Below are 16,674 nucleotides of genomic sequence, written 5' to 3'. Positions count from 1 at the left end.
CTCGGACATGTTTCATCTGAAATTGAGCCTAGCGGAGTGATGGCTTCTTCAACTGACTAACAACATAACTGACAACTAAACCACCATATCCTGATATCGTTTCCTGTGACATGAAAGACGACGTGAAAAAAAACTAATCTGTTATAGAGTGTGATCATTCTTAGGCTTATCAGTAAATTCAAGTTTCTATCTAGGTCCACGTATTAATTTTATTTTCAATAAAAGAACAAAATGCCTTTGTCCCCTGCATTGCACATATTTTATGTAACCAAGGAACAAGGGCAATAACTAATAAAAAATAATGTTTTTCCTTTTCCTTTTATTTTTAATGGAGAAATAAAAGCTTCAGAGAAAATACAATGGGAGTTCCGTATAATTTATATTTCAAAAGGTCAAAGCTTATGACTTATTTTCGAAATTGTCATTGCTGATGATATAAAAATCTGGCAAGAATTGTACACATGAGAGTGCAAACAAGACCGGATGGACGGACACCAGGTATTTCGATGATGTCCCGTACGACGCGTTAATGGGTTCACTTCAGTTCTTATATTCCGAAGTGCCGATGTAATAAGGCCATTTTTTTTTTTAGAAATGCTAGGAAAGGGGATCACTTCAGTTTATTTATCATGTTTATACAGAAGTGCCGCTGTGATGGGGCCGTTTATGAGAGATGTCAAATATAAGATTGGTGGGAAACTTTTACATCAAATAAACAAATTAGGAATTACATTCAATTTCGAGAATTTCGAGAAAACATTAAAATTTTGTTTGAAATATAATTATATGAACTGGTGGGTATTTTGAAATTAAACAAAAATCTAACCACTGTTGGATTCTAGGGGAGTACATGTGCTTACAGGAACAATGTCTGAAAAAATATAATTTTGTGCATAAAATAGTCCAAAAATATTTTCGCCAAGCTCCGCTCGGCGAAAGCATCCACATCATTTCAACCTTGGCTACGCCACTGGAATATCATATGAAGTATGATTGAAATCATCCAAACTATTTACATCAAAGATTGCTAATGCATCATTCTCCAAACCACCAGTTATATCTAGAATTTGTTTGCTGCTTTCTCCGCCGGGATAATACCCATTTTTGAACACTTCGTGTAACAACCCAGGCTGTTCTTGGAAATGATTCCATAGCATCATAGTCATTGCTGGGACATGATTGTTTCCCCTTATGTCCGCACCTGTCTTCTGTTCTGTTGTATCCATATTTACAGCAGACTACAAAAATAGAAATAAAACAAAACCGTTACCTTAAGTTTGTATTTCACATAGGAGAGATTTAAGTACATATGTTCTTTTGAACATGGTTATCTTCGGGGATAGTCGCATACTCTTTTGCAGTTAAAATTGTAATCGTGTTTTGGTGTTTTTATATCTTAGTATGTTTGAATTATTTTCTCTTCTGCATGTGTAATTTTCTTCAGTCGTTGGTGGTTTTACATTTTTATTCCTATATTTCTAACCTTTTATTATATGCTAATTGGTTAACCTTTTTATGCTTATTTTATTTAAACATTTTGTGCTAATATTTTAACTTTTTTATGCTTTTTTTTATTTAAAAGTTTTTTGCTATTTTTTTTTTACCTTTTATGCTTATTTTTTTTTTACAATTTGGTGCTTATTTTTTTACCCTTTATCCTTATTTTTTTACATCTATTTATGCTTAATTTATTTATGTTTATCGATCAAATACATTTTATATATTAGACTTTAAAAGTAATAATATGATATTATTACGTAAGTATTTCTGTATTGGCCTTGTTATTGGTCCGAGGCTTGCTGTATTGGCCTGAGGCGAAGCCGAAGGCCAATACAGCTGGCCGAGGACCAATAACAAGGCCAATACAGAAATACACGTAATAATATCTTTATTAATTAACTATTATTTTTTTTTTTATAGTGTTACAATATTTTTTTTATTTCATTTCAAAAGAGATAAATATTTTTACCTTTAAGTGGAACTCTCCAAATCTCAGTTTGTTTCTTTTTATTAGATGCAATACATAATGATCTCTGGTGCTGTTTCCAGGTGTCTTCAGCATTTTCTCATCTGATGATTTTTTCTACCCTTTTCAGTCACTATAAAGTGTTACAACTTAAATTTAGACGCAACACATAAATAGTAATTGGAAAGGTACTGCCATTGCATGTGTTATGCAGAAACTAATTTAAAATCGATGTGTACAATCGTGAAATGAGGTCGCCAAGAAATGAACTTTGTGATAATCTACTCGTTCCCCAAACCTGTAATAGTTCTATCGTCTGCTTTCAAAATACCTTTTAAATGAATGTGACCGTCTTTCGCCTGAAATGTATGCCATACTGACATTTTCAGCATGTTTATGATAACTAAATGACAACTGCGTCTTCAAAACAACTGTTTACTTTCAGTTTGTGTTTATCCTGACTTTCGATGTAAAATCTAGAGACGTTCCGAAATCCTGCACTTATGTCAACTCGGCCAATATAGAATAACTCGGCCAATACAGAAAAAAATCTATATTGGCCGAGTTATTCTGTATTGGCCCAGTTTACACATTATATTGCATAGGCAGTTTTCATCATATTAAGTCCAATAACAGTGTAGTTAATTAATAATATCGCGTAATCGCGTAAACATGATACAAACATGCCAAGTACAAATTTTTCATAATTTTGTTTCATTATTTACAGAATGTGAATCTGTTATCGAGCTTTCAGTTAAAATAATATAAAAAAAAAAAAATGAAAGTGAAATGCAATTGTATAAAATCGGAAAAATTATTTTGCTTGGACAATAACTTTGATTGTATTTGTAACGCCAGTAAAAACATAAATCTATCAAAAGCTATTTATTATTTTTAAAAGTTGGCAAACATTTTCGGTCTAGTAACTTCAACTAACATAAATAACCTTGTTGATTATGTGACGAAAGGGGTGGAGTAGATGCAACTATGACAGATAAGTCAATAATAGTGCATCAACGATATAAGGATGAGTCTTAGATGCAGGCGGAGTCCGAGAAATGTACAAAACAATGAAATGTACATTACCTGTTGAAATGGGCAATCTATGGCCGTGTTCACACCAAACGCCGTGTACAGTAAACATGTTTACATTTGGTTTAATGAAATGTACACTAGTTTCACATTACATTTGTTCACATCTATATACCTTGTTTAGCTACCTGTACATTAGATTTGTTCACACTTGTAAACTATATGTCATGTGAATGTTCATTACGTAGAACCGAATTCAAATGTTCAAACAACTTTTCTAGCAGTTAGGGAACGACCATTTGACTTTAAATAAAAAAAGGGGGGGTGGATTTTTCAACAATTTGATTTTTAAAAAATCGGGGTCATACAGATGATTAGAATGAACAAATATTCTGAATCCAAAGTTTCCCCATACATTATAGTGTTAAATATTGGATTGGTACCACCGAGAGAAAAAACTCAATATAAACTTTCGCGCGAGAACCCCCCCCCCCCCCCCTACCGGACCCTTTTTTTTTAAAAGAAAAGTTGTTTCTCCTTTCAGAAAGTCATTTTGGATGATTTGCAGTAGTTTAAAGATGTCTCGATTACGCATTAAAACGTAGGCTGCATCAGCGTGCTTACGGACGAAGAAAAAGAATTGCGATGTTAAGGATCACTACATTTCTATCTTTTCTGTTTGTTTCAAATGGTATTTTTTCTCCAAGGAGTATTTGACAAAGGGAGGGGGTAATGTTTTTTTTTCTAATTGTATTTTAACGGATCTGAGATACTACACAAACAAACAATTAACCTCACCCTTTTTCAGTAATGCATTTATGAGTGAATCGTTGTTTGAGTAAAGATCAGTGGCAAATATTTCTGTCAGTGTGTACGTCCAGTCGATTCGGAAAGACCTTTTCAAATGAATTATTGTTCGATGATGGATGAGTCTTTATAAGGGGTTAATAAGGCTATGTAAAGTGTACTTATAACAATAAATATATCAAGTTTAGACAAATATTTCTGTAAAGACTTTATTAATCAGTGTGATATATATATCAACTTTATATAAATCTCGTTTCTTTTTTAAATATACATGGGAAAATTAAGGTTCTGAATGCCTAGTTTTGTGTACACAGTCACTTAACCTACACAAGGCCTACATCGACTATCGACTGCATGTAGACAAAACATGATTTAAACTACATGTAAACATTGAGTTTTATCAATAGGAATGTAATTATGTTTAGTTTATGTGTAAGTTACACTTACACAACACCGAGTTTAGGTCAATGTGAACACGGCCTATGATGAACGAATTTGTTTGAGAATGAACTAAAATATCAAGAATAAGCATAAAACATAATAATTGATCATAGTTTGCAAACCAAAAATATTAACAAGTGAAATATTTTTTTTTTCTTCTAAAAATTGCAAAAGCAATAAGTTTGAGTCGATACATTGGAAACAAGAACAGGTTAAATAGGTCGTATGAATAATTAATTATAATTTCGTAAATTTCTATCAAGTTAAATATTCATGAGGAAAAGTGATATCATGTCAGTGACTGTATATGACATATAAATATACGGTAAGTACTATATATGTAACACTCAGAAACGTGTCCTTCCCCCAAAACGTGTCCGATTCCCCAAACGTGTCCACATCGACGTCACTGAACTGCAAAAACATGTCTAGTTGTCAAAGAGCGCCAAAGCATGTCAATTGTATAAACGCTCAAACGTGTCCATTTTTTAATAACCACCAATCGTGTCCAATTCCCCAAACGTGTCCATACCAAGCTTTTTTTTTATTTTACTGGAACTATCATTCGTATTCATATTATAAAAACGTAGGTTATTTGTGTGTTTTTTTTTTTATTATTGTCATTGTATACTCATTTTACGATCTTTTACTATTTCCTTAAAAGATCAAAATAAATTTCTTAAATTCTTTTTCTATGCGCATTAAAATGTTTATAGCATTTCACTCTTTATAATGTGCCATACGTTGTCTTTTGGAAGGCAACATTTTTGTTAATTTCTGCAACTTTTATTTGAAACGGCCTCTATATTACATAACAGACATTGAAGTAGTTTCTTACTTCAAAGTCATAAACAAATCGGTCTTTACTCGCATTTATTTTTCTTTTGATTAAAATCCAAACTAGTGGTCATCCCAGATAACCGTAAAAATTAATGGCCAATTTTAAATTCCCGGTTTGATAATATAACCTATCTACAGTATATGTCGTTAATATAATATCGTTCAAATAACGAATGAAATATTTGGCACTGGACGTTATTTCTCTTGTTCTGTGTCTTTAGTGACGCTCGTAACCTAAAATTTATTAAAAATTAGAACTGTTAAAAGAAGATGGGAGGTCAATTCGACTGAAAGCCCACCGTGCAATATTCTATTAATATAAAAGGCATCATCGGAGTTTATTAGTATAAAATAATTTACATAGTAAACGATTACTATCAACTGTATTAGAATTATCTGTATGTTTGCTTTAAATGAGCACGAAATACTTGCAACTGGACAATAAGCAAATTAAGTCAAAAGTTAATGCATATGTTACATATTAAATTTTCAGTAATTATAATCATTAACAACCGGCATTGAACAAGTTAATGCTAATATTACCACTTCATCGACTGTGTCCCCCATCATAGAACTGCCGTGAACGTTATTGATGTCGCGTTTAGGACATGTATTAGCGCTAAAAGACGCGAGACTTCTTGCGTTTAAAAGTGGACACGTTTGGGCGAATAACAATAGTATCGGGCACGTTTGGGGGTTCTGAAATCGGACACGTTTGGGGAATATTGAATATTATGGACACGTTTGGGGAGAATAGACACGTTTGGGGGAATCGGACACGTTTGGGGGGAAGGACACGTTTGGGAGTGTTACATATATACCATGGTTTTTACGAGTTAACATATTTAAACAAACGAATCCGAAGGATGAGTTTGTTTAAATATGTTAATGAGTAAGACACATGGTATATAAAATTTGTAATATAAATAAAATGATTGACAGCTTCAAGACCTTCAACTAATATTAGAAATTGATCACGTTACAGTTTTATCCAATGAAATGGAAGCTCGCGCGTCACTTTTGCGCTTCGTGTATGATCGTCTGTGTATTTTATGTAATAGAGCCCCTGAATTTGCAGAAAGTAAAGAAAATGTCGGATTTTCCCGATTTATTTTAGTTTTGCGCCCCGTGTATGATTGTATGAGCAGGTAATTTCATAATGACTGAGGTAAACAAAAATGTCGGATTCCAGCGACAAGGATTAAATGATTATTCTAATGACGGTAAGAATTGTTTTTCTTTGTTTGTTTTCAATGTATCATACAAATTAATCATATTTTACAGAATTTTCATCTGATTGAAAAATGTTTTTCTTCCGTTATTTTATTAGATTATTTATTAAAACACAATTTTAATAATAAAACAATGTATTTAAACAGTGGCGGATCCAGAGGGCGTAGATAGTGTACGTCCCCCTAATTGATTGCAAAAAAAATCATGTTTTTTTTCACAGATATTTGTAGCTGATATTTAGTCCTTTTTATATCGAAATTTAATTGAATTTTCGCAAAGGAAATAATAGTTTTACATTTTATTTTTTTTCAAAACTGAAAGAAGAAACATTAAGTAATTGTTTCCAAAATTAAGGGAATTCGTAACAATCTTATAGTTTGAAAAAGGTTTCTTAAAATGTGGTACACATAATTCATTGCTTTTTCTTATAAAATGAAAACAAATGAAGATCTTGACCTTTTAGTACGTTTTACGGTTTCCTAAATATTTTAGAGGCGGATACATTAAAAAAAAGGTGGAGCTTCAGCCATGGAATAACATGAAAATGAATATGTTATACCATGGCTGAAGCTCCGCCTTTTTTCCTTTGGATTTTAGTTGAGTTGCATATTTAATTAGCAAAGTATGGTACAACATAAATTTGCATATAATATACCATGGTTTTCCCTCACCACACTTTTTAAGCAAATTATTTCATAAAAACATCAAAGGAAAAAATCCAATTTATGTTACAAACCATGGCCAACTATTTTCCTCAGTGTAAGCCAGTACGAGTTATCGCGCATGATTTTGATTTCTTATCCGTCTGATCAGTCTTTTCTGTGTGTGATATCTTATCAAGACGGCATGCTGAGTTTGTAAAGACAATGTTGACACTCGTAAATAATTTTACAACCCTAAAGCATGGAAGTAATATCTAAATATTACTTCCATGCCTAAAGTAAACAATATTATAAATATATGACACTGTAGCATGCTAGGTTCCGCGGCATGAATACGAGTTGTATAAACTGACTTTATTTCCGAAAGATATACAATTCGATTTTACCGAATATCAAACCATGCATACAAAATAAAAAGTCGAAAAAGGACAAATATGAGATAATGATTACCAAACATATATATATCTTTTGACGTAAACCCGAATACGAGACAGCGTAGAATTTGAATATACATACACAAACACAAACTCATTGCAACATTTTGCTTTTTATTAAAAGAATAAATTCAGTCTCTGCTTTTACTCTTATTTTCAGTTACCTCCCAGAATTGTTTGTTTATCAATATTTTCTCTAACTTTTCAGCCATGATTTCTGAGAGACATTTCAAAATGGGCCTTCAACACTAAATGCTTAATAGTACGTTTGCCCGCGACGATGCAGTTTAATAGTACTTTTGCCCGAGACGATGCAGTTTAATAGTACTTTTGCCCGCGACGATGCAGTTTGTTTATAAATCACAATGGAAAACACGCTACAGTACATCAACGTTTTTTCCTTTAAATAGCTTTAATTTTGCTATGTGAAAAAAAGACAAATGTTGTATTAATAATGAATAAGTATAAATGCACAGCTAAATTTTCAAATTTCTTTAAAACTGTCTTCAGTTAAGACAAAAAGTTTAACGATGTGAAAAGCAGCGTCTTCTATGTAAAATAAATTTGCAGATTTTGGCACTTCTATCACATTCACTGGCTACCTATAGAACAATAGACAATTTTTCAAATTGGAATGATTTTTTAAAGTTTGGATGTTCCGAAGTGACAAAGTTTTCTAAAAAAAGATCAGTTAGCAGGTCATTTTACAATGGACACTATATCAATACATGTTTCTCAGTTTCAACAATATTTATACACGCTTCACATGTTCGTTGATGGATGAATAGGTCTCTCACTTACAATAATGATATAGTCTTATAATACTTTTTTTATATAGATATGAGCCAATCGAAGCCCATACTAATGAATTTATGTACTGATATTCTCAAATTTTCCTAAAACCGCAAAGATAGTCCCACAGAAAAAGAGTTTACAATAATGTTCCGAGTATAATATATAAAAAAGGGGGGGAATACCCTACCCGGAAAATAATATTACTAATATGTATAGGAAAGTTTAAACCACGGATTTGACTGAACTTTGTTATCTGAAATTCACAACAGGTGATCAAATGAATGATGAAATTTGTGAACTTCACACGGATATCTTTAGAAAACATGCTAATCGAAACAACAGGGGTCGGCATCTGTTTGCATGTATAATACTAAATTTTAACGATTCCAACTATCTCATTCATTCGATAAATAAAAAAATTAAAAAATTCTACAAATACGTGTACAATATAAATGCAAGAAGATTTGGGACGAGTTTGTATGAGTTCCAATGAGACAGCTCTCCGTAAACTTTACATTAACAGAACAATAGTTAAAATAAGTTTCCTTTTTAATACAAATTTTACATAAATGTTCAAGTATAAAAATTAAATATATTTCACGATAGAAACTTCTGAAAGGACAGAGACAAATTAAAATTAATTTTATTTTGTTCTATGCGATTTATTTTTCTCAGTAACAGTTAAAATGATAAAAGGAGAATGTACATCAAACAAGCAATAGACTGGTATACATCACATGTACATTTGTACATGTAAGATAGTACAGCGATTCATATTGCCAATCAAAAGCAGTGAAAAGGTATAAAATTGGTGAAAGAAAATTTGACGTATAAGATTTCATTCCAAATCCATCTACTACAAATGATCTTCTGAAAGTGTTACTGCATCTGAAAAATTTAAGATAGTGACACTTTTCCTGTTTCATCAAAACTAATTGGTCTTTTTAGAACATGATAATGATATATATAAAATATGTATCTTTTACTTCTATGTAAATCAGATGAGCATGTTTAAGTATCAAAATTGTTTAGTTACGGCCGCCTAATTATTTAAAAAAAAACTTTTGAAAAGATATGTAAGAGAATTGCAAAAAAAAAATCATTTTAGATGGGATTTCAATTTTTAATAGGCTTCACGAAAAACATCCAAAAGTCTGAGTTAATGTAGTAGTGAAAGATTTTATATTATCAAAAATAAAGAAAACTGACGGCTGGACAAAAATATTCTTTTAAATTAAAAGTTACACTTCTTTTAATTTACTTTATTTACTGAATTTTTAAATTCATGATATAAAACATTGTATTAAATGTATAAATATTTTAAGTACAAATAGATTAAACTTTGTTTTGTGACTTGTGAGCGATTTACTTGGTAGGACCATGGAAGTACTATATCAATATAATACTTCCATGGACTTAGAATTTTTCTCGCAATCTTCAAACAATGACAATAACTCCAGTTTTGGATTAAAAAGGCCCCGATTCATTAAATTTTCTAAAATACCAAATATATACCATTGGAAAGATTATAAAGCAAAGAATATATATTTATGCCAATGAATTTATTTCTAAAAATAGTGAAAGATGTAATCATATATGAAAACTCCTTTGCAAACGTTTTTGATTTTGAATTATATGAAGTAATAGGGAATGAACCACTTTTTTAAAAATGAAAATGGCCGTAACTTCTGCTATCCCGATTCAATTATAAAATATGTCATTAGAAAGCTAAGAAAATGTATTTTCTAATGTGATGCCAATGAAAAAGATATTTATTTTTGTTTACTGTCAGCTATCCAAAATTCAATATTTCCTTTAATAATCTATAGTAAATTTATCAATATCGATTGCGATCAAATTTAGCGCATGCGCACTGCGGGTGCTGATAATAGTTGCGTATGCGCATTTTGACTGCTCAAATAGAACGAGTGCAGTATAAATAAATGGCAGTATATCGACCGGCAGGAAAGATAACTACGTATCCCCCATTTCCATTCTCAATTTTACAAGGCTTACCTTTTGGTTCAAAAACTATTCTGAGATATCAGAATTTTCGTTTTGATCCAATTTTAAGAAAACATCGTTTTTTCGTCATATTTTTTTAAATGCAACCAACAATAAATCAGTCGTTTTCGCATCGAAAATTATTTCTAACTCGAAATTGAACTCAAACTCAATTCGAATCAGTCTACTTGAAATTGCGTTAATTTCTGCACTTAAAAGGAAGCCGTATTTTTTTTTAAAGTTTTGGACCTCCATGGAAATTAAATGAAATACGAATTAATTTTAAAACCACTTGAAATCTAACTCAAACTTTATCTCGAAACTAGCTGGTTGGCTCTGCATGACACTCATACCAAAGTTCTCTAGCCGGTTCAGCGCAGTTTAGCACCAGTAAAGTTATGTTCTATGGCATCTATATTGTACAGTTTTAATAATAATAAAAAAAAGATGTTTTACGCAAAAGCTTTCTGTAAAATAAGTGTAAATAAATATTCATCGGACTGCTTTCCTTACTACGATAAAATGAATAATCCCGAGTTACAGAGGTATTTGTAAATATACGCACCAGTATTGTTTATATTTCAGGCCTCTAAAGATAATTGATTGAAGAAATGTAATATGATGATATAAGCTTACCAATGAATAATTTTGTAAATGCTTTCTGGTCCTCTTCTGTAACTATTGGGGCATAACTTTGAGTACCTTTAGTATCAAAATATGTCTATGTTATGGATGGCCTTCGTGTTGTTTTTATATGGAGATTTAAATTTTGTTCGTATTTTATCAGTATTTTGAAATTTTCCTCTCGTCTTTCATATGATTGTTATCATTTCGAAATTTTCGCTTTATTTGAACATAAGATAAGAGAATGATAAGAAATAATCTAGGATACTAATGATAAATTCATTACATATTCAGTATTGTTTTCATCCATTCATATAAAATTTCTCTGAATAGGTTAAAAGTGTGCAATTCGCATACTGGTGAAATTAATCATTTAAATCAAATACTGTAGCTAAAATATTCTTTTACTGTTTTAGCTTAAAAATAAACAAAGAACTTCTACTGAAAACAAAGTGTGCCATTATTAAGGATAATTAATCATATTACAACTACAAATGAAATAATGATTTTTTTTTCTTTTACAATAATGAAAATTACATGTAATCTTGAAAATTAACAAAACATCAATTTTGGAATGATTAAAAAATAGGCTCATCCAGCCCACAGCTACACAATTTCAAGCAAATGTATACAAATAAAAGCCTTTTTGTGAGTAAGAAACAAGGAAAACTTCCTAACTTTTGCAAAGACGACATTTTTTTCCCCTTTCATGTCAAGTTTTTAAAATTTGTATTATATTTGACATAATACATTCAATGACTAAAACTATACTATTTCCAGCGTCACACTTCTGGTGCTAAACAGACTGTAATGCAAAAGGTAGTAAAATGAACGAACAAATCCTGATTTGCGGACGCGAAAAACGAAAATCTTTTCGTTCACTATTCCATTTTCAATCCATTTCATCTCGACCTCCTTTTACCACCAAACCTTACAAATTTCAGAAGTAACAAATATGTCATGCACATTTAAAACGGTAACAAATCAAACAACTGAATCAGTTTTTATACGACCGCAAATTTTGAAAATTTAGTTTTTCTTCCAGCTAATATTACATACAGTCTGCAGTTAAAAGGTTTTAGAATATTTATTAGAATCATAAACTATCTGGATTTTTACCAAACTTGGACAGAAGCTTCTTACTACCAAGGATAGTATCGAGAAGAATATTTTTGTTAATTTTTTTCTCATTTTTGTTGAGCTGCGATTAACAGTAAAAGTAGGCGAGACACTGGGTTCCGCGGAACCCTTACGAAATTTTGCTTTATACTACATATTGGTCTTTTGATGTTGTCCCTAAATATATAAATATATATTTATTGAGAAACTACCTCTTTACATCTGTGGAAAACACCAACCGGGTATTGGTGACGCTCGAATAAAAAAAAAGGCCAAATACAGTACGAAGTTGAAGAGCATTGAGGACCAAAAATTCCTAAAAGTTTTGTCAAATACAGCTAAGGTTATCTATTCCTGAGGTAGAAAAGCCTTAGTATTTCAAAAATAAAAAATTTGGTTTACAGTTAATTTATTATTATGAACATATCAATGATCACTGGGGCCGATCTTAGGCAGTCAGTTGGCCCCTCTTGTGAAATTTATGGATCCGCTGTTGAATAGGATAAAAGAGTATTTTTATAGAAATCTTATTGAAAGATAAATTAACCACCGTTTGAGATTCTACCGGCTTGTTGAAAATTCTATTGATATATTTAAACTAGAGGCTCTCAGTTAAAAGCCTGTTTCGCTCACCTGTTCTTATTGATGCTTTGGAAATCATGTAAAATAAGGTTGAAATTATAATTGATAATATTAAATATTGGATATTATTAGATACTATAATGACATCTAAGATAATAACAAAAAACGGCAAAATTTCCGTAAAATTACTTACTCAGGGACAGCAACCCAACAACGGGTTGTTAGATTTTGTCTGAAAATTTCAAGCCAGATAAATCTAAATATGATGAACATTTTTGTCAGCTGTCAGATTTGCCCGAAATGCTTGAGTTTCAGATATATAAAGCAAAAACTGCATGTTACCCTTATTCTTCATTATAGCCATGTCGGGCATGTTGGTTGGAAGGCTCCACCAGGTCATCGGACACATTTTGCAAACTAGATACCGTAATGATGATTATGGCCAAGTTTGGTAAATTTGTCTCAGTAGTTTCAGAAAAGATTTTTGTACAAGATTACAAAAAAAAACCCCGAAAAATTGTTAAAAATTGATTATAAATGGCAATAACTCCTTAAGGGGTCGACAGAAATTTTGGTCATGTTGACCTATTTGTAGGTCTTACAAAAGATTACTAAGATTTACGAAAAATGGTTAAAAATTGACTATAAAGGGCAATAACTCCTAAAGGGGTCAACTGACCATTTCCGTCATGTTGACTTATTTGTAAATCTTACTTTGCTGAACATTATTGCTGTTTACAGTATATCTCTATCTCTAATAATATTCAAAATAATAACCAAAAACTGCAAGAATTTCCTTAAATTTAGCAACCCATTAAACGGTTGTCAAATTCGTTGAAAATGTATAGGCGAATAGATGCGAACCTGATGAATATGTGAACCCCGTGTCAGATTTGCTCTAAATGCTTTAGTTTCAGAGATATAAGCCAAAAACTGCATTTTGCTCCTGTGTTCTATTTTTAGCCATGTCGGCCATGTTGTTTGGTAGGCGGAGTTTTCGGACACATTATTCTTAACTAGATTCCCTAGTGATGAGTGTAGACAAGTTTGGTTAAATTTGGTCCAGTAGTTTCAGAGGAGAAGAATTTTGTAAAAGTTAACGACGACGGACGCCACGAGTGATGAGAAAAGCTCACTTCAGGTCAAGTGAACTAAAAAATAATGTAGTTTTAATGTTTTGTGCTGCAAGGAATGGAGTTGAGATGTTACATTGCACATATTTTATCTATCCAAGGATCAATGGCAATAACTATTTTTAAGAGACAACAACCCGATAAAGGATAGAAAACAGCCGAAGGTCATCAATTGATCTTCAATACAGCCAGACAAATCACACACAGAAGCGTGCTATAGCTGGCCACTATTAAAAATATATACTAGCTGGGTGATAATGGACCACTAATGGACGTCATAATAAACCCGAAATATATAAAAGAAAAGAAAATTAAAAATTATGCTTACATAATATAATCCAGCATGTTCCTTATCTGTTACAATAATATTTAGTGAAAGTCTCCCGGATGGTATCAAGATCATTTGTTTTTGTTATAATTGTCAATATACAACACAATAAGAGTTTGTTTGACTTCATGACTGTGTGTTTATATTGTATTTTGCAGGTTTGCAGAAATCTTTGTAGCTTTCCTACGAAACTGTGGTTCAAATAGTGGACCTTTCCAATTGAACTTAAACTAGTATTTAAATGGATGAAAAAAATAAATTCACTTCAAATCATATGTTATATTTACCTTTCATATATCAACGGCTTCAAAAGTAGAAGAGCTATATGTAATACGGATAGAAAATTTACATGTACCAAAATAACAAATATCAAAAAAAGTAAAATCACAAAAATACTGAACTCCGATGAAAATTCAAAACAGAAAGTACCTAATCAAATGGCAAAATCAAAAGCTCAAACACATCAAATGAATGGATAGCAACTGTCATATTCCTGACTTGGTACAGGCGTTTTCTTATGTGGAAAATGGTGGATATATAAAAAAGAAGATGTGGTGTGATTGCCAATGAGACAACTATCCACAAAAGACCAAAATGACACAGACATTAACAACTATAGGTCACCGTACGGCCTTCAACAATGAGCAAAGCCCATACCGCATAGTCAGCTATAAAAGGCCCCGATAAGACAATGTAAAACAATTCAAACGAGAAAACTAACGGCCTTATTTATATAAAAAAAAATGAACGAAAATCAAATATATAACACATAAACAAACGACAACCACTGAATTACAGGCTCCTGACTTGGGACAGGCACATACCTAATAATGTGGCGGGGTTAAACATGTTAGCAGGATCCCAACCCTCCCCCTAACCTGGGACAGTGGTATAACAGTTCAACATAAGAACGAACTATAAAAATCAGTTGAAAAAGGCTTAACTCATCAGATGGACAAAAATAACCTGGTTTTATAGCTAGCTAAACCTCTCACTTGTATGACAGTCGCATAAATTCTCACTACGGAAGATATTTCTGATAGTCATTCAAAAACAGTTGTTTTTTCATATCTGTACAAAAGATTTTGTGTGTTAATTGTTCCAGTTGATATTGCAATATAAAGATTTTGCAATCGTCTACAGCAAATATCAAATGGACTCACATTATATAATAAAAAAAAGTAAAATCACAAAAATACTGAAAATTTAAAACGGAAAGTCACTAATCAAATGGCAAAATCAAAAGCTCAAACGCATCAAACGAATGGATAACAACTGTCATATTCCTTACTTGGTACATGCCTTTTCTTATGTAGAAAAATGGTGGATAGAACCTGGTTTTATAGCAAGCCAAACCTCTCACTTTCCCCAATTTTCACTACGGTAGATATTCCTGATAGTCATTCAAAACAGTTGTTTTTCATATCTGTACAGTAGATTTTGTGTGTTGTTCTAGTTGATTTTGTAATATAAAGATTTTGCAATCGTGTACAGAAGATATTAATCTGTTCTATTGCATCTACTGTTATGATAGCCAATAATGATCAAATTTACAATACGAAAATTAATCGAGCAAGTACCAAACAATAAAATAACGCAGAGGAAAACAGAGATCTACACCTACGTTATACAGCTATTTATATAATTATACATTTCTGCCCCCTAAAATATGTTATCCCTATCAGACCAAATGAAACCGTCCAAATGATACTGGTAAATATTATTGAACAGTCGCACAAGAATTTGTATATACAAATCCTTGAGTCGCAGTAATAAAAAAATTTCAACACATCGGGGTTCAACTGAACATTCGTATATACCAACGGATTTTCTACATTTTTTTACGATATTTTAGAGTATGAATGTTGAACAGGCGGTCATTTTGATTGTTTTCGACCATCCAGGAATCTACATGTAGTTTGCAACCTGATTTTTTAAACCTGTAATTTGTTTTTCAATAATAATATTGTTTTTAACATAAATTGGCGATCTTATCATATCTTGTTATTTCATTTAAGAATTGAATGCTTCTTTTTGTAACTTAATTGGGGTGTAAAAGCGTTGACAGAGTACATTTTGTATAAAGCGCGGAAATGTGCGCACGGTCAACGCTTTTACATTTAATGACCCTACTCACTGAAGTTACAAAAGCGAACGGTCAACGCTTTACAACCATATGAAGTTATCTATGTGCTTTCCGTAGAGGACATGGATGTCAGACTACGTTGCTCAGATTACTGGAAGACTGGCGTAAAGCTTTAGACAAAAACTTATATATAGCTGCAGTTCTTATGGATTTATCAAAAGCTTTTGACTGCTTACCTCATGAAATTTTACTAGATAAATTACTAGCATATGGTGTTTCTCCATATTCAGTATCTTTATTAAAATCATATCTTTCTGATAGAAAACAGCAAATTAAAGTAAACGGTGTTCTGAGTAGCTGGGCTGACATCCAAAAAGGGGTACCCCAAGGTTCTATATTGGGGCCCCTTTTATTTAATATCTTCATAAATGATATTTTTTATTTTGTTAAACATAGTACATTATATAATTATGCGGACGACAATACTCTGTCTTTTAGTAGTCCGGATTATGACCATCTCATATCCATATTAGAATCTGAGTCTCAAGTGCTTATTGATTGGTTTAAAGAAAATAAGATGCAGGCAAA

The 16,674-nt window shown here is 31.8% G+C and overlaps 1 protein-coding gene and 1 long non-coding RNA gene across 2 annotated transcripts in view; one reads left to right on the top strand and one right to left on the bottom strand.

The window, feature by feature from the left end:
• The window catches only part of LOC143064018 (uncharacterized), a 41,941-nt gene extending 27,730 nt beyond the window's left edge, over positions 1 to 14,211 (top strand). The window contains exon 4 of the transcript XR_012975162.1: positions 14,159 to 14,211. The gene's annotated coding sequence lies outside the window, so the exon portion shown is untranslated. The remainder of the gene's footprint in view (positions 1 to 14,158) is intronic.
• Positions 303 to 11,009, bottom strand: LOC143064017 (uncharacterized). Its single transcript, XR_012975161.1, has 2 exons — positions 10,851 to 11,009; positions 303 to 1,238 (listed from the first exon to the last, which is right to left on the bottom strand). It is a non-coding gene; the product is annotated as an uncharacterized LOC143064017 (long non-coding RNA).
• Positions 14,212 to 16,674: the final 2,463 nt, after the last annotated feature.

This window comes from Mytilus galloprovincialis, chromosome 2, assembly GCF_965363235.1.
Source record: "Mytilus galloprovincialis chromosome 2, xbMytGall1.hap1.1, whole genome shotgun sequence".
Lineage (NCBI taxonomy): Eukaryota > Metazoa > Mollusca > Bivalvia > Mytilida > Mytilidae > Mytilus > Mytilus galloprovincialis.
The sequence above is the reverse complement of the archived record's forward strand: the minus strand, read 5'-3'. Positions and strand labels throughout refer to the sequence as shown.